The sequence below is a fragment of the Haliotis cracherodii genome, unplaced genomic scaffold (genome assembly GCF_022045235.1).
Source record: "Haliotis cracherodii isolate W230 unplaced genomic scaffold, xgHalCrac1.p SCAF_11, whole genome shotgun sequence".
Lineage (NCBI taxonomy): Eukaryota > Metazoa > Mollusca > Gastropoda > Lepetellida > Haliotidae > Haliotis > Haliotis cracherodii.
The window spans coordinates 12,509,894-12,535,147 of record NW_027266266.1 but is presented as its reverse complement, the minus strand read 5'-3'; the positions used below and the strand labels follow the sequence as shown (position 1 = coordinate 12,535,147).

General features: G+C 40.4%; 1 pseudogene; it reads left to right on the top strand.

Annotated features, from left to right (window-relative positions):
• Positions 1-15,704: 15,704 nt before the first annotated feature.
• Positions 15,705-25,254, top strand: LOC139455398 (uncharacterized; annotated as a pseudogene).

Genomic DNA, 25,254 nt, shown 5'->3' with positions numbered 1-25,254 from the left:
ATGATGTAAATCACTGGATTGTCTGGTCCAAACGCGATTAATTAGAGACCGCCGTCATATAGCTGGAATATTGCTGAGTGCGGCGTAAAACAACAAACCAAACCAAAACTGTTCTAGAATATTTATCCCTTGTGATGGGAAAAATCAACAGTCAAGCAGGACATGCTTGAGTGTGATTCTTTCATCACAAGGGACAAACGGAGGATCCTCACCTTTTAGAAAATATGCATGCGTATATCAGCTATGGCCAATACGACATCGTCGCATAATGACCTCTTCAAATCTGGACTGAGAGCCCAAGTAGGTGTAACCGATGTGGGGTTTATTTTCATGTAATTTACTTATACCTACTTGGGTGTCCACTTATCTTGCATTAGATATGGGATGATGGATGGTTTGTTGTTTAACGCCGCACACAGCAATATTCCAGCTATATGACGGCGGTCAGTAAGGAATCGAGTCTGGACCAGACAAGATCTCGGATGAAAGATCCAATCAAGGGTTCATAATCAGTGTAGGGGATCAGAAGTGGTGTCACAGGTTTGCTGAGTGCTGCTTTTGCTGCATGATCGGCCATTGTGTTCCCAGTGATACCAACGTGTCTGTGTAACCATATCATTAAATAATTCAAGAATTTGGATTAAAAGTGGATGTTTAAATGACATATTTTTGATTGCCTTAAGAAAGAGAATCTGAAAAATAATGAATTGTATATATTTTGATGGGTTATTGATATATTTTAGCGCTGTTAAAATTGCGTTTGTTTCTGTTGCGAATATTGAACTGTTATCTGGCAATCGTAAAGATATTGTTCTGGATGCAATGACAGTGGTACAAGCTACAGCGCCTTCATCTTTAGAACCATCTGTAAATATAGATTTATAAACCCAAACCTGATTTGAACCCTAAACTCAAACTTGTTGCCCTTGGAACAACAAAAATAATAAATGAAAAACATTCATCAGTTTAGCATGCTGTCAATACACATGACGAAGAAACAATGAACGGTATACCATGCTCCGGAAAAGAACCCTTCTCTGTTTTTAACCGAAGCGTGTTCTTGCAACAACGAAATAACAATCGATCAAGAATTCATTCGCTTGAAAAGAGACAGAAAAGCCTGAAGTGGGTAAAAGAACAAACTACAGACGATGCCAGTAGAAAGGTACGAAAGCCAAGTAGGACCATATTGGTATTTTGTTTTTCTCTTTAAAAAGTCGTTCTTACGAGAATAAAATAGTAATTACGAGACAAAAACTCGTAATTACGACTTCTCAAAACTCGTAATTACGAGATAAAAGTCATAATTACGAGTTTCGAAGGTTTAAAAAGTCGTAATTATGAGAAAAAAACGTACATGTACTTATAAAAGGCAGTATAAAAGGATCATTCTTCCACTTTTGGTCGCCTACGGTAAAAAAATATCTGAAGTCGACAATCTTGTAAAACTAAATTTATATTTCAATTTAGGTCTATCACACACGAAAATTCTCTGCTTTTTGGCTGTTGTGGATCACATAGTTATCACCAGGTCAACATTGAAAAGAAAACTGCAAAAACTAAAGCTCTGTAGAAGAAAAACACAGACAGATATTCTTGATGTTGCCTTGTTTCTCATGGAACAATTACAATTGTCGTAACTGCTTTCGGGCGTCAAGCGCGACCCCACTACAGTTTCTGAAAGTATTGCCGTTCCTGGTCAGTTAAGCCATGGCTTTGCAACTCGCCATGTCAGCATCGGCTCGGCTTCGTCAAGGAGTGATTGATTTAACGACGCTTACTCCAAATAGTATCTATCAGCATTCATACTCGCATAATAAAGAAACGCAACACCAGCTTTATACTCACATACTTTTACTTACTCTCAGCCCATCTATCAATACACGACAGGATCAGACCGGCCAGGCTCGTCACTAATTGGGAAAACTTAGAACGATCGGGATTCGTCTCGATCGATTGCAAACCGGGCTCTCCTCTCCTAATGTTGAAGGTATCTTTTCATAGTGTTCGGGCCTGGCCTGTCTTTGTCCCATGTCACAATACCTCATTTTCATTCGTTAAAAGTTAGATCTGACCATGAAGTCATGTGAGTCGTAATCGAAAAAATACCGAAGCCTACGTGCCACCAGATTGCTCATCTATCTATTGATTTTGTGACTCCGGACGCTACAGATGATATATATATATATATATATTGCCTCTCTGCTTGTTTCATTAACTAATGGACGATAACCTGGAACCAATCCAATGATAAATATTAGATAACAAGAATACGCTTGTGATAAATGTGAAATGTATTTTATCTATTAATTCCTTTCGAACTAAAAGCTCTGTCACTTTGTATCTCTAATGCAACTTCTCATTGCACCCATATACGGTTTCATTAATTTTTGTTACCATTTTCTATTGTTTTTGAGACGCATTTTAACCTTATAACACAATCCTCTGGAAGCTCCATGGTTACCGTTGGAAGCGTTAGGTGTATACATGCAGGTTTGAATGTTCCGAGAAATGCTGTTTTGAAAATAATTCAATTGCTGGATCCTGAAGGCGTTGCTCCTCGGAGACGTCATCGATTAAAAAGGCGCAATTACGTAAGCAAAGGACCTGACTCTGTGTGGCACGAAGATTCTTATCATGAACTCAAACCATTTGCCATTAATGAAATGTATTGATGGGTTTTCAGGAAACATGTTATGGCTGGAGTCAAACACAACTAACAGTGACCCGAAAGTTATTGCTGGATACTTCATTAAGACAGTTAAAGCAAAAAAAAGGATTTCCACAACGCATCAGAAGTGTTTGTTTGTTTGTTGTTTAACGCCGCACTCAGTAATATTCAAGCTATATGACGGCGGTCTGTAAAATAATCGAGTCTGGACCAGACAATCCAGTGATTGACATCATGAGCATCGATCCACGCAATTGGGATCGGTGACATGTATCAACCATGTCAGCGAGCCTGACCACCCGATCCCGTTAGTCGCCTTTTACCAGGACCTTTTTGATATCATACTTTTTAAAAGAAAGCGACCAACGACCAATTGATTTCACTCTGGTTGCAGTAGTCAAGTAATAAAGACTTCACCAGGATATTGGTTGCTTCTGTTGTAACAGCAACCTTGCCAACTTTCAGCTGTCGAGTCATAGTGAAAATCAGAGGTGCAGGAAGATCCTGAGGCAGTTTTCAATCCGCAACCTCACCCAACAGGAAATGGCAGAGCTCAAGAAACTGCTGACTACATATGCGCCCTTTTTGGAGTCTATGTTTTCTGAAATTATCTGAAATTGATTCAAATCTTCATTATGGAAAGTGCCCCTAAATCTTTATTTCTCTCATTCATACCATTAGCTCGGATTATCCTTTGATGGCTTTAATTCACATTGAAGAAGAAAATGTTTTCAATATCCTCATGTCTAAAGGGGCAAATTTTAGACATAACATCTCTCACATGGCCATTTTGGAAGATTAAGTCCCAACACTCTTTTCCCTTTTATCTAACTTTTCAGAAACTCCTGCTTATGTTCGACCCCTGTTGCTTGCTTTTGTCGAAAATGTAGGTCAGTTTTTAAAGGTTGATGCACATGATTTGGAGGCATGTAGACAAATTTCAGTCTTCATCTTAATTGTTCAACGGCTGATAGCTGTTATTTTATGGACTATGATAGAGTAATTTGCGCCTGGAAGTCCCTTTCCCATATTCATGGTATGAGATTTTTCACAGTGATGAATGATTTACTACAAAAATATTAATTTGTGTAGCCCACAAATGACATATACTTTTCATTATATTTTCTCCTGGAGTTTAAGTAAATGTATTCTCTCATTTTATATAGTTATTCATTTTTTTCTTAGACTTCTGTAGCAGAGGCACAGCCCGACCTGATGACCCAGTACTTCCCGTCACTAGACATTTGCAACAGAAGAGGATCGTATGTCCTGGATGACAGGACCGCAAGGGGACCCTGCAGGAAAAGTCCTGGGTGTCAAACCTTCACTGATCCCAGGATTGTTCACGTTATCCTGTGAACATGGTGAATGTTGTTTGGCCTTATGTCTCGTCTCATCAACTGGTTATATCAGAACTCAATATGGAACTTGTGATACATGATACTAAGTAGGGTGATGTCATTCAAAAGAATGATGTTCATCATGTCAAGGTCACCAGAGGTAATCATAATGACAAACGATTCCGGGGTAGAAGAGGTCTTCAGCAACCCATGCTTGCCGTAAAAGGTGACTATGCTTGTCGTAAGAGGCGACTAACGGGATCGGGTGGTCAGGCTCTCTGCCTTGGTTGATACATGACATCGGCCCCCATTGCGTGGATCGATGCTCATGATATTAATCACTGGATTGTCTGGTCCAGACTCGATTATTTAGAGACCGCCGTCATATAGCTGGAATATTGCTGAGTGCGGCGTTAAACAACAAACCAACCAACCAACATAATGACAAACCTTCAATTGTCTTTTTTTCCAGTCCGTAACTAATAAAACAATAACTCAAATTAGGCAATTAACATGTAGAGGGATAAGTTGGGTTGATTGTATAATTTCAGTTCACAAATACCTGTAATATTTCTTTTGTAGGTGTGTGCTATTGATTTAGCATAATGGAGGATTCTGAGTCACCAAATGTACCTTTTTGCCTTCTGCGTACACGTTTCAAGAAAGGTGGGTCGATATCCTTCCTTCAGTTTCTAGAGTGCTCATGCCGTTGTATGCACGTATTGCACATGTACCGATAATGCTGCTGTTACCAGCCTGAGGTAAATACAGTTCAGCCAGTCATTTTTCAGTATATATCTATTTTTTTCTTCCCTGGTATGGCCTTTGTATTTCAGATCTTGACATTCTCTGTCTTCCTAGACTGAAACAAACCAACTAAACCATGCAGAAATATTGTGTTTATAATCAGAGAATGTCCTTTTTGAAAGTTGCTCTCAGAATTCTTATCTAAATTGAATCATGGCTTTGCTGTTAAATTTGACAAGGAATATTATGGATATCAACTTCGTTATTATACATACACTAACTTTGCCTATATTTTCTTTGCAATCAAAACAGTGAGAAGTAGCCCTGAAACATTTATTTACAAGAAACACCCTCATATCCAAAATATTTCTTGCAGTTGTATATGCACCCTCTCGATTGCTATTTTGAGCAAAATATTTTATCAGCACATCTATATTCACAGCTCCCAATATGGTCATCTACGATAACGCATGTAATTTGCATGCATATTGCATGAACCGAGATCCAGGCTTTTTCAAAAAGACCTGGTTTGTTGTTGACAGATTCCACTGGCCGAATAACGAAAGTAAAAGTGTGTTTTTTTTTAATGAAAACAGTCTCAATTATGATTTAGTGTAAGTCATGAAAGTAATGCATCATAAAATGAGAATCTCATTACAATCAGATAGTAGTTCTCGCGCTACCGCTAAACAAAGATCTGAGGACATGCCATTCGGGGTCATGTCAGAACGACCTTTCATCCGACCAATCCACCAATATTGCGTGGATAGATGCTTATGATGTCAATCACTGGATTGTCTGGTCCAGACTCGATTATTTTACAGACCGCCGTCATATAGCTGAGTGCGGCGTTAAACAACTAACAAACAACAAAAGAATAATGAGGGCAATCATCGACATATTGTGTAACCCTTAAAATATTGAATGTTGCATGAAGTTAGGGACTAGGTTAGAACAGATTCTGCAACTGTCAAGAAGAATCAGTTCCACTACTAAATACTATCAATAGCATGCCAGTGACCTTTGTACAAGCTCTACTAGTCTACAAACAGTTGAGTAAATAATAGTTGTTGAAACATCAACCAGTAGTATGACAGTTGGTTACTGAATTCCCAGTCTCCCTTTCGGCGTGCTGCCACACCAGTGTCTGGTAAAATGATGACATCCAGATCTGATATTCTACGATTCGTTCAAGAAACTGCACAGGTCCTTAAAGCTTTCTCCAGATCTGATATTCTACGATTCGGTCATGGACGTTGATTCAGTCATGAGATTGCACAGGTGTTTCGAGGTTGAAGTTGCTTAAGATCTGGCGTTGTTCTGTAAAAGAGAGTTTTAGATGAGCGTTTATATCCTACAAAACTATAGCAGTAGAATTAGAGGTTATTTAACACATGCAGTAGATAACGACAAGGCTTTAAGGCTTGTTTTTGTGTGATATCAGTTAAGCTTTGTTTTAAGTTTGCCACAAGGGGATGACACACAAACTTAACTTTTATGGCATATAATTGGAAATTATGAAAATGGAGTTTTAAAATGTTACAAAGGTAGCTCCTGGTTACTTGTTTTGATGTAAGTACAGTGATGGCTGAAGTACCACTAGTATTAATACTGAGACCTTCAGTATTTCTTAGTTATATAAATGATACTTCTAGAAGGTACTAACAGTATTTATCGGTTGGTTGGTTTGTTTAACGCCGCATTTAGCTATATGACGGTGGTCTGTAAATAATCGAGTCTGGACCAGACAATCCAGTGAATAATATCATGAGCATCGATCCACGCAATTTGGATCGATGACATGCATCAACCAAGCCAGCCATTGACTTCAAACAACCTAAATAGAAAATAATGACTTAAGTAGAATTTCTACTTGGGTGAAAAACTTCAATCAAGGATTGGTTGGTTGGTTTGTTGTTTAACGCCGCACTCAGCAATATTCCAGCTCTATGACGGCGGTCTGTAAATAATCGTGTCTGGACCAGACAATCCAGTGATAAATATCATGAGCATCGACCCACGCGATTGGGATCGATGACATGCATCAACCAAGTCAGCGAGCCTGACCACCCGATCCCGTTAGTCGCCTTTTACGACAAGCTTGGTCGCCTTTTACGGCAAGCATTCAATCAAGGAAGGGATATGACAATTCATCGATAAATGGATTCATTGATAATGATCGCAAATGATATACACTTACTTGTATATATTTGCTATTTTCTTTAATAGTAGAGACAATGTATTTCTAAAAAACAAGAAGATATTCAGGAAGTTTCAAGCCTTAATTATAGTGTTTATGCCCTATGAAATATAAAATTCACATAGATGTATATTACCCGTCTGTGAGGAACTGTTTCGAATACTGTCGGAAGACTTGGTGGGAAACCATATAGGTTCCCATGTTGAGAAGGTGTTCCTCCCCACCATCAAATTCTTTTGTCCTTTCACAATTGCTGCACTGTCTATCAAAAACTGAACAAATTGGAAAAGAAAAAAAATCTCCTCATTATACAAATAACCTTTATAAGACATTACATAGTAAAATATTGCTGAGTGCGGCGTAAAACAACAAACCACACTCGGTAGTAATTTGGTCCTAGTTTTTATGTTGTGTATTTTACACAGATATGCAGCTGGACCATGCCAACGGTACAGGGCCCGACTTTACAGTATAATACATGCACTTACGCAGCCTGTTATTAAATAAAGACATAAAAGCAAAGAAAATGACTGTCAACTACGGCTGGACATCAACCGTACAACAATTTCAAACAGATGCATAGAGATGAACATTAAATTAACACAATAGCACCAATGCCCTTTTGCTCACCGACCCGTGAAGGTTCCGGGGTAGAATAGGTCTTCAGCAACCCATGCTGGCCGTAAAAGGTGACTATGCTTGTCGTAAAAGGCGACTAACGGGATCGGGTGGTCAGGCTCGCTGGCATGGTTGATGCATGTCATCGATCCCAATTGAGTGGATCGATGCTCATGATGCCAATCACTGGATTGTATGGTCCAGACTCGATTATTTACAGACCGCCGTCATATAGCTGAGTGCGGCGTTAAACAACAAACCAACCAACCAACTAACTAACCCTTTGGCTCACCAGATTCATTTAGAGTCACCTGACTTTGATATGGGATTACTGTAGCCTTGCTTGATGGGACGGTCTGAACAGGGAAAGACAACAGACAGAGCAAATCATCACACCATGACAGTAGCTCACTCAGAACCTTTTAAGCAGTAGATAATAAACACTCTTGTTGTTTTATTTATTTAACTTCATGTATTAAACAAATGTAGATACATTGCAAGTCAAAGTTGAAATATATAAACGGAAAAAAGTAGCTATGCTTCATATAAAGGTCAATAAAAATACATTTATTCTAAAATCATATAATGCACATTTATGATTTGGTTTGTTTGTTGATTAACGCCACACTCAGCAATATGTCTGTGTGTGTGTTCTTTGGGGGCATATTGTTTAAGGTGAACAGCATACAATGATTGTGGAACTGTCAGGTGCACATAAAACACTTTTGTTTAACCTGAATAAAGATTACGCAATACATTTGATTGCTGAAAATAAACCTTTATACAAGTTTTCCGCATGAATTTGTTCGCATGAAAAAAACATTGATCAGACAAATGACCAAGTATTATGTTCTTATTTTCTTTATATGAGGCACATTTTTTTTCCATTTGTATATATACTGATTTTTTTAAAATGGAATATAAACTGAAACAGCTGCATACCTCTTGATGAAGTGGTTGTCGTAAACAGCATTGATTCCTGGCCATCTGTGCGCTCACCCCAAGGACATCCACAAACACAGATGCCTGTGGTGTCTGGGACAAAACTGCTTTTAGACCTTGCTTCAAAACTAGACATGCTGAAGTCTATTCGGCTCTTAAGTATTGGGTGAGGGACATATCGTGCCTTGAAAGATGGTTTAGCTGCCAAAAGGTCTTTCAACACCTCAGCTGATTGATGAGTGCCCAGTACATTTGATGGCGTCTGTGTGTTTGCAAGGAGCCTTTTTACAGACAGAACATGCTAAAGTGTGTCCACCTTGAAAGTTTACTTTCACTATGCCATATGACTCTGTGGATGAGTTAGATATGTGGACACACACAGCGTGTTCTGTCGACAAAATGAGATACAACTCCACCTATAGGATAAAATTACAGACCTTAGACATGCGAAACCAATAGGCATAAAGGCATGCAATGTATAATATGCAAAAAAAAATATAATATGCTTATATGTTGAATTACTTAAAAAAATATATAATCATAATAATGTTACCATTTATTTCAAATCAACATTTAAATTCAAAAGTAAACCTTAACCAAACATCAAAAAGTGAACTTAGAATATCATGTGACTTGCCATATTGGTGATCGGACTCGTCTAGATTAACAGAATTAATATTGTATTAAACAAAACTGTAGCTTGCAGTTTCCCATGAAATATGTATGTACACATACATAAGAACATTAAAGTACATGTAAGTGTTTTAGGCTTTACAATATAATCACAAACTAAAAAGCAGAAGAGAAAAAAAAGTCAAATTCACACCCCAAGATATTCTTTGAGAAACTAAAGCACTCTTTGAAATGTAACCACAGTATGATTCTGCAAGTCTGCACAGTGCATGATGGTGCTTTCTCAATGACAATATAGTGTATCATAAATAGCATTATAGCTAAAATTTATGGAATTATCGTTAAACCGCCCGCATGTTATCACAAATGAGCGGGCCACTGTAACTTGATAATGACCTCATATTGCTAGACGACGGGCAATTATCACGCCCAGTGTTAGGTGACGTCATAGGTTAGGGATAGGTGATGTCACGTTCAATAGTGTTCACATTTTACAAATAAACATAACAAGCCTTTGATTTCTTGGAATGCGGAATGCATTTCTTCAATGGCTAACACCGGTGCCTCCCTTGCTCTTGTACACTGGCATGAATACATCCAGGTTGCACCATCACAGCATTTGATATGACGCCTTCGAACAACGTGATAGTCATTCTGTAAGCAAAGGTCGTTGTAAATGTTTAGAGAGAAGTGAGACATATATTTATAAAGCACTAGATCAGCTAAGAAATGTAATACATAAGAGTCCCTTGTTACAAAAAGTTACAAAACGTGTCTAAATTGCTATAAAACAACATTTAAGACATGTTATGATAGGTAAACTTCAAAGGGTGGAAAAGAAAAGATACATGTAAAATTACATAATTTTTTTTTGAAATGTCCAATAAATTTAGAGAAGATTTTAATTCTGATCTCTTGGACAGTTGGATGATGGACAGTGAGCCATTAAAAACAAACCCATTTTGATAACGGTGAGCTGTAATGTTAAAAACATTAAAATCTCAATTAGTTACTTGTCTGGTCAAAGTCTTGAAGGACCAATGCATTATGATGAGGACTGCACGGTGCCAGACCATTTCCCTGAATCAGCAAGTACTCATTCTACCTGAGTGGAGTTAGTTGGTTGGTTTGTTGTTTTACGCCGCACTCAGCAACATTCCAACTATATGACGGCGGTCTGTAAACAAACGAATCTGGACCAGACAATCCAGTGATTGACAGCATGAGCATCGATCCACGCAATTGGGATCGATGACATGTATCAACCAAGTCAGCGAGCCTGACCACCCGATCCCGTTAGTCGCCTTTTACGGCAAGTGTGGGTTGCTGAAGACCTATTCTACCCCGGAATCTTCACGGGTCTGGTCCAAGTACACTCGGGAGGGATTCGTCAGAGTCCTGGAGTGTTGAGTTGTTATCATGAGCTTTATGGTCATGAGTTGTTAATGTGTAAAACCTCCGAACTGGGAACTTCATTTCTTTGTCCATATCAGCAATAATTTTGCCATCATCAACTTCACATTGACTGAAATCCAATAGATCATAGTTAAAATCACTCAAGTCTCCTTTAGGAAAAAAACAACTTCTTGCTTTCTTCTATCACATCTTCTTTCGTTGCATTCTTATTCATGTCAACAATCCTAGTTCCGCCACCCTTATTTTCTCTCATCTGTAGCATCCTTTCCGAGAGATCCTTATGTATCCAGCCTAACTTCACTTATTATTCTCCGCATTTTTGTTCCCATACTGTTTCCTTGTCATCCTCATATCGCCGAGGTCCTGCTTTTCTTCTCTCTGTTTAGACGATTTTCATTTATCGAGCTTTTCTTTCACAATTGACACCAGGGATTCTTTCTAGATTTCTTTTTAATCACTCGAATACACTCTCCATGGCATGGGTTGTAGTCTGATAATAACCTCGTCCTTCATCACGGCAATTATGTCTGGCCCAACCTGAAAAGCAATACAATAAAATTTAATAAGATTTCAAAATTAATTAATTTATCTCTTTTTTTTTATCTTCTAATACATTTATTGTGTAGATCAAATTGTTAGCTTCAGAAGTTATGATTTAAGTATAAGTTCATGAACGGATTGAAATCAGATTATAGACGGATTTGATATTAACAACAATCATTTTGGGGACACCGAAGCTGATCAGACCATTTTCACTTATTGAGTACCTATATCCAACTTCAAAATGCTTTGATATACAAATTGTTATTCAAAATGGAAAATAATGATTAATAGTAAACAAATTCAGTCGATTTTTTACATGTCATGAATTAGTAGCTTAGGAATCTTGTTATGAGGTCAACAATACGTAAAACTCAAAATGGTGTATTCAATTAAGGACGCTCCGACTTGGCCCGGGGTCCGACTAGCCTTGGTTTCCCTTAATTTACATGTACAGCTATGAGCATATAAAATGAATAACGTAAACAATGTAATAGTTAAGATATATTCCTACCATTTCTTCTTTCATTTTCCTTATTAGAATCGCCAGGAACAAATCCCTCTATAAAATCAAACAAGAGTCATCAGAGGATGACATATCCCCCTGACGTGGCATGTCGGTAAACTGTGTGTACCTTGAAATGTATTTAGATTGGCAAGGAAATCTTTTTCCTTGATGCCAAAACCAGAAATATAATGAAGGTTATTAAATATTGTTTCATGTAGCTGATATCATGAAACTGTAATAACAATAACTTCGCAGATTCGCATATGAATAGCTCTGTAGTAGCCTCATGACACAAAGGCATAAAGAGAATGTCCTTGGTTATGTAGCTCACATCATATATAGTATATGATATCGGTACATGAAAAAAATGTAGTATTTATGTAAGCCTACCATCATTTATGAATGGAATTCCAGGTGATCTGACCTGTATGTGTCCAGTGTGCCTGTCTGGAAGCTTCCATCTGGCAGATTGGTGTAGATTAGGGGCGTGTTGTAATCCACGAATCGCTAAGAGAAAGCAAATTAATCGCTCATCCCGGGGTCTGCAACAGCTGGAAGCGCTTGCGCACTCTTCCAAAATGGCGGCGCAACTACCGCTTGATTGCCTTGATGTTATGAAGATCATAATAGAAGAGGATCGATGACGAGCTGATGCAATTTATGACTACTTTGAAGATGTGGAGCAGGCTGAGGATGATGGTGTGTTAGCTACCTTTGCTCATTTTCTGGTTGATCCAATCAATAATTCCTTGTTCCGCTGTCAAAGTAAGCCGCCATTTTGGTTTGAGAACGAACCGACCTCAGTCAGCGATTGTTTCGCTTGCAAGCGGCTGAAAGTTAGCGCACTGTTGTGAGGCGAATCGCTGTACATCGCTTACAAGCGATTGGCGCTTTGCAACGCACCCATGGTCTCTCCGCGCCCTCCTGTCAGTGGTTGGCTCCTGAAGAAAAATACAGACATCTGCTGCTTGACAGTTTAAGTTAGCAGTCTGGGTGTTGCTTGTGAAATGGTCACTGAAGTTATTTAGAGATGCCAATTTGAACTGGTATTGTGCTTCTGTTCTGAGTCTTTCCATTTCTGTTTAAACCTCTTTGCTAATGCAGATTTTCTTCTTATTTAGGTAGAGAATGTACGGTCCTTCTAGGATTGTCACTCTACTGAGACTGACATAGTGAATATGCTGGAAGAATGAAGTTGGTATTCTTGCACTTGAGACACCAAAGTCAACAACACTTGTTAAGGTTCGCCTTGGCTCTATGAATGGTTTTTGCAGCACTTGGTCTAATTGGAAATTGAGTTCTCATGACAGTGCCGTTTCTGCCTACTTTAAACTGTCTTTGTAGTGGAAGAATTGGGGTCCATCGTTTATCAAGACCAGGCAAATAGAGTTGAGGATTGTCACCACTCATCTTCCCTTCCGTCCAATCCTCTCTTGTGGAAAGGTCATCAAAACAACTCCATTTCTGGAGAGTCGTGATGGAGGTAGCTTCATACACTTTACAGTTCCAGAGGCACCATTAGCTAATCCATCTGTCACATTGACATTTGAGCTGATCTCAAAGTGAAGATCTAATTCAATGTTGAGTTGTTTGTGGAGCTGCATAGTTTTAGAAGGGTTGTCTGGAATCTGCTTCTTTATGCGGGAGGCTGCGTCAGGTGTGACATCTCCTAACACAACATCATGAGCAAGGCATGTCTGTTTGGGTTTCGTTGCAAAGAGAAATAACTTTCCTTCTACCATCTGAACATGACAATAACATGACATTATTACAAATATATCCTCATCAACATTATAACTCGGGATATTATGAGAATCATCAGTCACAAATGCTTCCGTCAACATTGTATGCTTGGGATTGACTAAAAGTAAGATGGTTACAGATTAACACAAATAGAAAATAATTCACACAGAAACACATCAGTCACAATTGTTTCACGAAACATTGTATGTTTGGGATTGACAAAAAAAACCAAACCTATACATCTTGTTTCATTATATGTCAGGGGCTACAAATTAAAAAGATTAGAATCTATAAATAACAAACTGCACTACTAGTGAACATGATTGATATGTGCATAAAGTTTGGTGAATCTCTGTCGCATGGTTTAGATGATATGCTCCAGACGAGGACATTACCCTAAGTTCATCAATTTTCAATTTAAATTGAAAAAAGAAAAAATCTGTTACAAGCAATGGCACCACTACATAATCTGCTTGATAGGTGTAACAACTTTTGAGAAGCTAAGTTGTATGGTTAGGGAGATATGGTCCGGACAAGAGCACAACCCTCGAAGTTCATCATATTTCCATGGAAACGACCAAAATAACAAATTCTAAAAATCTCTAAATAGCAAAAGGCAAAAAGTGTACCAACTTTTGGGAAGCTAGGTTGTACAGTTTAGGAAATATGCTCCGGACAAGAGCACTACCCTCAAATTTTCTATTTCCATGGAAACGACAAAAATAAAAAATTGCTAAAAGGCACTACTACTGAGCCTGATTGGTAAGTGTACCAAGTTTTGGCAAGCTAGGTTGTACGGTGAAGGAAATATGCTCCGGACAAATAATGATACAGACGGACGGACGAACGGACGGACATACTGATGGCTATTTCCCCCTTCATTATATGTCGGGGGTGGGGGGTGTGGTGAAGTCATCTTCCGCCATTTTGGGCACAATAATGATGAAAATCACCGCGATATATTGACAAAGCAATAAATAGAACCGTAATTGCGACTTTTTCTCTCGTAATTACGACCTTATTCTCGTGATAACGACTTTAAAAAGAAAAAAACAACCCCAACAAATACCATGTTCTAATGGGCTCATCGTTGCATGTACAAATAAAATAGAATCCACTTGGAAAGCGGTGAAGTCATCTTTGCCTGGGTATGTCACGAATAATGGAATGTATGATAGTTATTTTATTGAGTACGTTATCAGAATGGTCTTTATTTAAGTTGTTCAGTCGATCCTTTTATCCACCGATAAGAAAAAGAATCTGAGAAATGTCATCGTATCCCAAGTGCGTGGCTCGATGTTCATATCAAGCACTGTATTGTCTGACTCGATTATTTACTGACCGCCATCATATAGCTGGAATATTGCTGAGTGCAGCGTTAACAACAAACAAACTAGAATAGGTCTTCAGCAACCCGTGCTTGCCGTTAAAGGCGACTAACGGGATCGGGTGGTCAGGCTCGCTGACTTGGTTGATGCATGTCATTGTATCCCAATTGCGTGGATCGATGCTCATGATGTCAATCACTGGAATGTCTGGTCCGCACTCGATTATCGTCAGACCGTCGTCACGCATTTAGAATAGGTCTTCAGCAACCCATGCTTGTGCTATATGTGGTAAGTTGCATGCTGTGCGCGGAGTTGGTAGTGTGTGTAAGGAGCTAGAGTAGTCACATGACCTAACACGTCGACGTCCATGGATATGTGAAGATCCGGGGTAGAATAGGTCTTCAGCAACTCATGCTTGCCGTAAGAGGCGACTTACGGAATCGGGTGGTCAGGCTCGATCGCTGGCTTGGTTGATACATGTCATCGATCCCAATTACGTGGATCGATGCTCATGATGTCAATCACTGGATTGTCTTGTCCAGACTTAGTTATTTTACAGACCGCCGTCATATAGCTGGAATACTGCTGAGTGCGGCGTTAAACAACAAACAAATAGTCGCCTCTTACAACAAGTTCAGTCGCCTTTTACGGCAGATATGGGTTGCTGAAGACCTATTCTAACCCGGATCTTCACCTGACTTCAGACGTTGAAGTTTGAACGAAGACGGAGTTGACAAATCATCGATCATAGTCACGTTAAAATGCAAAACCGGCGTACACAAAACCTGTTTTGAACAGCGAAAACAGACAATAGAGCCATGATACCACGTGTGCTTACCATCTTGAACTAACGTGTACTGGTATTGTTTAAAGCTAAAGAAAATACCTCAACTATTTATTGTGTATTAAAATCTCTGATGTAGGTGGAAATCGATATCAAAGTAGTGGCTTGCCAGTCGTTTGGCGGTCACACGTGTCGACTTCTGCTCGGATAACGGTTGGTATTTCAGAGTCGGACATGCTGCTATCCATCTCATATTTCATTTTGTGGCTTGTGGGTGATACTTAAACAGGTAAGTTCTCTGATTAATACCATAGATATGGTATGTGAGATATAGAGAGTATCAAGTTGGTTGTGTAACGCCGCACTCAGCTATATGACGGCGGTCTGTAAATAATCGAATATGGACCAGACAATCCAGTGATTGACAACTCTCACGCATCTCGCGTGAGTTTCACGCATTTATCTCCTATGTCACGCTCACACGCAAGGTTGGGAAATTCTCTCGCATTCATATAAAATGTAGTTAAAAAATATTTTGAAACGCTTTTCTCTTTCGATTTATCGCGATTGCAATGTCTTGATAAATGTGCTTTAAATAGAGTGAAAGAGTTATCATGGTTATGTGAATCAAAACTATGAATCATTTATTGTTTGAGTCTTTTTGAAAGTGACTATTTGGCAACAAATCTTGTTCAGTGTTTTGTTATATATGATGGACATGAATTACTTTGAATTGACAACAGTTTCTCAAGGTATGAGTTTTATCTTTTCTTTTAATTTTTGACAAATATATTTTTCAGAATACATGCTCTCTAAGGCCATTAAAATGGTCTAAAATCATTCTAAACCAGTTTTCGCTGGGGTTGACAGCTATGTTAACATCATGGGCATCGATCCACACAATTGGGATCGATGACATGTATCAACCAAGTCAGCGAGCCTGACCACTCGATCCCGTTAGTCGCCTCTTACGACAAGCACGGGCTGCTGAAGACCCATTCTACCCCGGATCAGATCAACAAGAAGGGGAGCACAACTGGTGCCCATGGGGATGCCTACAACTTGCCTGAATGTCTTACCCCAAATTTTACACAGATGTTATCAATGAAGAAGTCCAACGTTTCACATATTGTTTTCTCAGTAAACTTCAGATGACAAGGGGGCACGGGTGGCCCAGTCTTAAAAGGCGCCGCGATTCGCTGCGTAGAGTTGCGTCACTTGGGCACGCCAGAAACCTATGATTGTGGCTTCGAATCCCGGTTCGCCCCGATTATGTTTCTAGGTTTGTCAGCACCATACTCGTTCTTGTGGGTTTAACCGAAGTGGTAAACGCTTGAGACCTGCATCACTTCGGGCTTTGCTCCCACATTAAGCTGACACGCCGTGATGTAACTGGAATACTGTTGGTAGCGGCGTTAAACCCAACTCACTCACTCAAATGACAACTTCTTTCACTTTTTTACATATTGTCCTGAGGACCGTGACGCTCCGGGGTAGAATAGGTCTTCAGCAACCCATGCTTGCCGTAAAAGGCGACCATGGATGCCGTAAAAGGCGACTATGCTTGTCGTAAAAGGCGACTAACGGGATCGGGTGGCCAGGTGTTCCTTAAATTCCAAAATTCTCCTGATTGCGCAATCCTTGCACCATTATTAATGTACAAACAAACAATGTTCAAAACAATCAGGAGATTATCAAAGGCTCATACATTCTGTGGCCAAAATCTGATATGTTGAATATTGATAAATATCCATAGTGAAACAAACTGTGTGAAAAAATGTATTAAAGATATGCAAAATCAACATCATAATATTGAAAGTGTCCATAGCAGGATACAGTGACCTTCACCTCCAAGAAATTACCAAATATGTACAACAATGTTGACAGACTGTTACAAAATGGCGTGTTCAGTGACAACAGTACGCGGGAATTTACGAGGGGACTCATTGATTCAGGGATCATATTTACATAAATGTGACATGTAAGTAATCTACGGAAGCCTTTTAGGACCATTTCGGGGTTTTTCGATTTTCTTTCGATATTATCTTTATTTCAAGATACTAAGTTCAAACCTCAAGATACTGAGTTGAAATTAGAAGATAGTATCATGAAATTAAATCTTGAAATTTCAAGATACTACGTTAAAATTTCAATTTTAAGATAATAAGTTGAAATTTCAAGATACTACGTTGAAATTTCAAATTATTGTCTAGAAAAAAAGAAACAAAACCCAGATGGCCCTAAAAGGCTTCTGTGATAATCCGAAACATTCTGACAATCTGTATACTGTTATTTGTTGTTATATTTTTCAATATTGACAGTCGTGGGTGACCTCGCCTAGATGAACACCACCAAGCTTGCTGGCGTTCAATTAAGAATTGACCTTCACTTTGTGTGAGTTCATTGGAGTATGAACCTTCATAGAGTGAGGGCCAAACTATGAACGTCGGAGCTTGCGACGACGTTCATACAATGTTTGGCCCTCACTCTATGTTTACATCATTTCAAGAACACGGTCTCGTGGAAAACGTATGAACGTCAAATTGTGTCGTTCATACACTTATGAACGTCAATTTCGCTGTCATGTGACCGACCTCTCATATCGTGTAAACGTCAAATTAAAAAATTATTTCCCGATGAACGTCAATATGTCACGTGATTACGTTGTCAATCGAGCGGAGACATACAGAACTACTTTAGGGGAATTTCTCGATGTCTACAAATAACATTGAAAATCATAAGGGACAACTGACGACATCGATTCAGGCTATGAATAATGCGGGCTTTGAGGCCAGACGGATCATATATGTCGAAATTATGAAGCGGACCCGTGAAGATTCCGGGGTAGAATAGGTCTTCAGCAACCCATGCTTCCCGTAAAAGGTTACTATGCTTGTCGTAAAAGGCGATTAACGGGATCGGGTGGTCAGGCTCGCTGACTTGGTTGATACATGTCATCGATCCAAATTGCGTGGATCGATGCTCATGATATTAATCACTGGATTATCTGGTCCAGACTCGATTATTTACAGACCGCCGTCATATAGCTGGAATATTGCAGAGTGCGGCGTTTAACAACCAGCCAACCAACCAACCAACCAACGAAATGAAGCGTGCATTCGAAGCTATAACAGAGAATGCTCCACTTACAAAAAGAAATCATTGTGCTCCACACTGTCATGTATTGCTTCGGGAAATCCAACCGCGCCGTCTCAAGCAATAATCCCCTTCATCAGCAGCCGCAGTATGACTCAAACACACACCCAAAGTTCACAGATCGTTAATATCAATCCATCTTCTGCATCAGCCGAGTCTGGATTTCTTTCCAACGCTAACTTTTTCTGGGTGCTCATTTCAAGTGAATGACATTTCCATAGGACCCGTGAAGATTTCGGGGTAGAATAGGTCTTCATCAACCCATGCTTGCCGTAAAAGGTTACTATGCTTGCCGTAAGAGGCGACTAACGGGATCGGGTAGTCAGGCTCACTGACTTGGTTGATGCATGTAATCGATCCCAATTGCGTGGATCGATGCTCACGATATTAATCACTGGATTGTCTGGTCCAGACTCGATTAATTTACAGACCGCCGTCATATAGCTGGAATATTGCTGGCGTTAAACAACAAACAAACAAACAAACAAAACATTTCCATAGGCGCCATTTTTTACCGTTTGCAAAACGGAATGTTTGGGACGGATGACGTCACAACTCTTCGCGTTGATCTAGTTCGCTTTAAATAATTAAAGTTTGATGTTAAATGGATAGTTTTGTTATAATTTATGTATCTGTCAATATATGTCAATTCCATGATGCGCGAAGCGCTTCATGGTAAATTTGCTCACGTGAGGCACTGTCTTCATCAGCTGATGAACGTCAACAAATACAACTTCAATCCTTAATTGAATTCAAGAGAAATAGTCACGCAGGACTATTGCAATGTTTCTATTTTTAATTCCCTAATTCTTCCTACGTTTCTCTTCCCATGCGTCATTTCTGGTGATTCGAATATGCGCTCGCATACCTTTTCTCCCAATACCGATTGTCATATCTCTTCCACTTTGGGAAGCGATCGTTCGCCCTTCGCGTTTATCTGCGTTGCCAAGCTACATCTATGAGGAATAACTCACAAGACACTGCCCCCTCGTCCAATATACGACGTCATCAAGTTGCGAGTGCATGTTCGGATCTCCAGTAATGACGTCATGATTAGACAATGTTTTATCGTGAAATAAACCACGTTTCTTTCTTCATTGTTCTTTGGGTTTTATCGTGTAGCTATCTTATGTTACTACATGAAGACATTTTAGACATTCAATATAGAAAAAGGTAAAAACTATCTGCAAAATAATTACAAATGTGGACCCGTGAAGATCCAGGGTAGAATAGGTCTTCAGTAACCCATGCTTGCTTTAAAAGGCGACCCTGTTTGTCGTAAGGGGCGACTATAACGGGTTGTTAGGCTCGCTGACTTGGTTGATTTATATATGTCATTGATCCCAATTGCGTGGATTGATGCTCATGATATCAATCACTGGACTATCTGGTCCAGATTCGATTATTTACACAGACCGCCATCATATAGCTGGAATATTGCCGAGTGCAATACCCCACTCAGACACATTATACCGACTACGAGCCGACCAGTCCTTGTTTTAGCCCCTTAATGCCGGGCGCCAGACAGGGTAACAAGTACAATTTTTAAACGTCTTTAGGAAATACGCGGCCTGGGATCGAACCCCGGACCTTCCGCTCCCCGGGCGGACGCTCTACCACTAGACCACGGAGTCGGTCGGGAGAGGACGGATTACCTCCAGAGTTGTTTAAGTGCATGGGACCTAATTAATTTACCATTGATATGCTAGTATACCGAGTCAAATTAAAAACTTCACATTTTTAAAAGTAATCCCATATATGATATACAACGGACAAATGTATCAGAGAAGGTAATTTTTAATCATTAAGGTCCAAAGAAGGATTTTAATTAACGGTGGTAACCATAATTTGTTCCAAGCATCTATGGTATTCGGTAATAACATCAAAAGTCCCAAGCACGAGAATCTGATGGCACACAAGTTCAGTAGCGTGTATGGCCACCATGTGCGTTGACAACTGCCACACAACGCCTCCGCATGGACCTTGTGATGCTTGTGAAAATATGATTGGGAAGACGACGCCATTGTTGCTGCAAAATGGTGCCAAGATCTTGCAAATTCTGTGGTTGGTTCTGGAGAGTGCGCAGACTTCTGCCAAGAGCATCCCAGACGTGTTCGATGGGATTGAGGTCGGGAGACCTTGACGGCCAGTCCATGACGTTGACTCCCGCATTCTGAAGGAAATTCCTTGTCAAAATTGCTGTGTGGGGTCTGGCATTGTCGTGTTGGAAGATCAAACCGAGTCTATGTGCTGCCATAAAAGGCAGAAGTTCTGGTGCCAGTACCTGGTCGCGGTAAGCAGCAGCGTTGAGGTTGCCACGGATGAAAAGAAGCCTGGAACGTGCATTGCCACAGAAAGCACCCCACACCATGACACTTCCGCCTCGAAATCTGTCAACTTCCTGTACACAACACTGGGCGTAACGTTCATGACGGCGCCTCCACACCCTCGCTCTACTATCAGCAAATCGAAGATTAAATCGGGATTCATCACTGAAGACGACTTGATTCCAATTCCTCTGAGTCCATCGTAAGTGTCGCTGTGCCCACAATTGACGTTGACGTCTGTGTAATTGAGTCAGAATCGGCCCGCAGTATGGCCGTCGTGCTTGAAGTCGAGCAGTTCTCAGACGGTTTCGAACAGTTTGCAGTCAGTCTACCACTTAACAGTTCATTTCTGGTTGATGTAGCCGTCAAAAATCGGTTACGAGGTGACGTAAGAAAATCTGACGATCATCTGCATGTGACGTCACACGTGGTCGACCTGGCCGAGGGCGATCAGCGGTGGTACCCGTTTGCTGTAGACGCGTCTGTAAATCATACAGTCCGTCGACTACAACCCATCGTCCTTGCGACTTCAGCTACGGACGTTCCCGTCTGCAACATGCCGATGGCACGTTCACGTTGCACATTTGAAAGGCGTGAAAAGACTTTTGTTTTCTTGTGTTTTTCTTTTTTTTGTTCATGACTTCTTACAAGTATGACAGAAAACACGTGCGGTATTATGGCCACGTGACCAGTTACACGTGAAAAAAACACTTTTGCCACTATCGTGATGTGCACATGACTTGGGTCGATTCACCTGCACAATAATGGGTGTTATCTGAAGACAATACGTGGCCATTACTGTTTAAATACACAATAAGGGCCCACGATGATAACTGGTCAAAATGCTAAGGGCCATTTGTACTGTGTTTGCGTTGATTTTAAGAAAGCCTTCGATTTAGGGATAGGCAAATTGTATTTACTTGTAATCAAGGGTCGTCTTGGGAAAATGTTTAATGTTCTGTTTGTTTGTTTGTTTGTTTGTCAGCAATATTCCAGCTATATGACGGCGGTCTGTAAAATAATCTGGACCAGACAATGCAGTGATTGACATGAGCATCGATCTACGCAATTGGGATCGATGACATGTATCAACCAAGTCAGCGAGCCTGACCACCCGATCCCGTTAGTCGCCTTTTACGGCAAGCATGGGTTGCTGAAGACTTATTCTACCCCGGAATCTTCACGGGTCTTTTATATATAAGTAGCCACTGAAAGGATAGGGGCGGTCGGGTAGCCTAGTGGTTAAAGCGTTCGCTCACCACGCCGAAGACCCGGATTCGATTACCGACATTGGTACAGTGTGCGATTTCTGGTGTCCCCCGCCGTGGTTGGTTGGTTGGTTTGTTGCTGCCTGTCTGCTTTTGTTAAAAACACAAATATTATTGAAATCTAGTTTCCATCAGCTCATTCACACATTTTCATGTTTTTGATTTTGCAGAGACTGACCTGGCATTGAACAAGCCGGCCACTGCAAGTTCGATCTACAATAATGGTCCACATGTGGTAAATGATGGTGATACTGCAACAACATGGTCCAGTGGTAGCTGCTTTTCAGTAGCCCAAGGAGACAACGACCCCTGGTGGCAAGTGGATCTACAGGTCATGGTCAAAGTAACCAAGGTCAAGGCCACAACTAGAAGTGACTGCTGCTGTGCGTATGGTTCAAATGTCTTTCCTGTTGCAAACCTTACGACTGGTAAAGTTATGCACAAGGTTTATTTACCCACTTATATATAGTCTTTGATTAAATAATAACCATCCGTGAAGATTCGGATAAGAGTTTGTCTTCAGCAACCAATGTTTTTCGTAAGAGGATAGGTTGGTCAGGTGGATTGTCTTGTCCAAAACAAAAATAGATAATAACGTTACTTTTATTCTACGTATTCATCTGGACAAAGCAAAGAGCTTCTCCCGTCACGTATCATGAGGTTTCGACCCGTTAAGATTCCGGGTCTTCAGCAACCTATGCTTGCCGTAAAAGGTGACTATGCTTGTTGTAAAAGGCGACTAACGGGATCGGGTGGTCAGGCTCGCTGACTTGGTTGATGCATGTCATTGAACCCAATTGCGTGGATCGATGCTCATGATATTAATCAATGGATTGTCTGGTCCAGACTCGATTATTTACAGACCGCCGTCATATAGCTGGAATATTGCTGAGTGCGGCGTTAAACAACCAACCAACCAATCATGAGGTTTCAATAACAGAACATAAATCGTTCACTTCCGGATTTTCTACTTAGCCGTTATAAAAACTGAAATACTGTTTTACATTTTCAGTAGGTCTTTGTAAAGCTTTGTTTACACACTTTAGGCAGTTCCTGAACAGGCGTTGTTTGCCCCTCTTATTTTTATCGTTCATGGGCATGATTAACGAGGGCAGGTTTGTTTACTCTGCGAAACTGATACAACGTTCAATATTACTCCATGACACCAACGGGGTGGTTGGGTTGTCTAGTGGTTAAAGGTTTCGCTCGTGACACGGAAGACCCAGGTTCGAATCTCACATGCTTACATTTCTGATGTCCTCGCCGTGATAGTGCTAAAACGGCCTAAAACCATATTCACTCACTTACCTCTGCATAAATTTCTCCTTACAAATGTGAGCATACAAGGATAGAGGGGGACATGAACGCGGTGTCTTCTTATGATTTGAAGAATGATGGTATAATCACAATCTATCAACGTAGTAATTGTTTGTTTGTTGTTTAACGCCGCACTCAACAATATTCCAGCTATATGACGGCGGTCTGTAAATAATCGAGTCTGGACCAGATATACCAGTGATTGACATCATGAGCCTCAATCCATGACATTGGTGAGTGAGTGAGTTGGGTTTAACGCTGCTTTCAACAGATGCGCGTTATGTCAATCACTTAATTTGTTTGGTCCAGACTTAATTACTTACAGACCGCCGTCATATAACTGGAACAGTGCGGTTTTAAACAACGATCAAATAAACAAACAACGACGTAATGATTGATCATTGTGTAACAATCCTGTTACACAGTTTGTTAAAAGTGTTGTGAACTAGAACTAGACTATTGTTCAAAATATATTTGCACACTCAAATATCATCAAATATTGAAAGTTGAAACTTGAAGGGACTGATTCCTGTTGAAGTTTGAGCTGGGCGGTGGGATAGCTTAGTTGTTACAGCGTTCGGTCGTCACGCCGAACACCCGGGTTCGATTCCCACATGGGTACAATGTGTGAAGCCCATTTCTAGGGACCCCCGCCGTCCTTTATCTGGAATATTGATTAAAAATAATTTGAATATTTCAATGACTCGAAAATAGAGCAAATGGACTGGTTGGTATATCTCGATGAATTGGTTGATGGTGTGGTACCCTACCCTGACAGCTTGAATCGCTGTTCACAAAATCAGTCACCGCATTGTCTGGTCCAGACTCGATTATTGCTGAGTGCGGCGTTAAACAAGAGACACACGAACACATGCTATCAACCAGTTCATCGAAACCGACAACCGTTCCTGACACATTTTCATTTCAACTGAATCTTTTTGTACAGGATAAGGACTTTGAGTCATCTCAAACCTACAATGTCACTATTTCAATTGCAGCTGAGAGACTTCATGATTTTTCAATTGACCTGTACGATGAAGACCCTTCTTTGTACCCACTCTCCGCCTCCAAATTGTGCTACTTTTACTCCGGGAGCGTGTCCACCCCCGGGGCAACTGCCACCGTTGCCTGCTCAAGACCCGTCACCGGTCGGTTTGTGAGGATCAGTGGGAGAAACAAGTTAAATTATGATGATATGCTGACAATGTGCGACATACAAGTGTCTGGAGTGACAATGAATACACATTTCAATTCGTGTAAGTAACTGATAGTATCAAACTTTTAATCAAAATCATTGTAACAGAATGACGCTTTCCTTAGTGACATGAAAACAGCGCACATTTCTTTGAGCACTCGCTAGTTTCACTCTTGCTGGAATCATGCCGTGGCTTGATTCGTTGGTCGAAAATAGCGACTATTTTGATTCATCTGATTAGGGTGTCGATGATAAACAATGTCTTTCTTGTTCCAGGCGCATCCCTTGTTCAGTACAAACGAAAACAATTCAACAAAACACCAACCAAGACCATCACCGTAGACAGTCCCGCATCGTGTGCTTCAGAGTGCGAGCGCTGGGAGACCTGCACGGGCTTCAACATCAGACACCTGCCGGACGCCACGTGTGAACTGCTGCAAGGGGCGACTATTGACTCACTACAGTCCGATCCCACAGGGGACAGTTACCTATACCATCCATGCTTCAGTGTGTGCGAATGA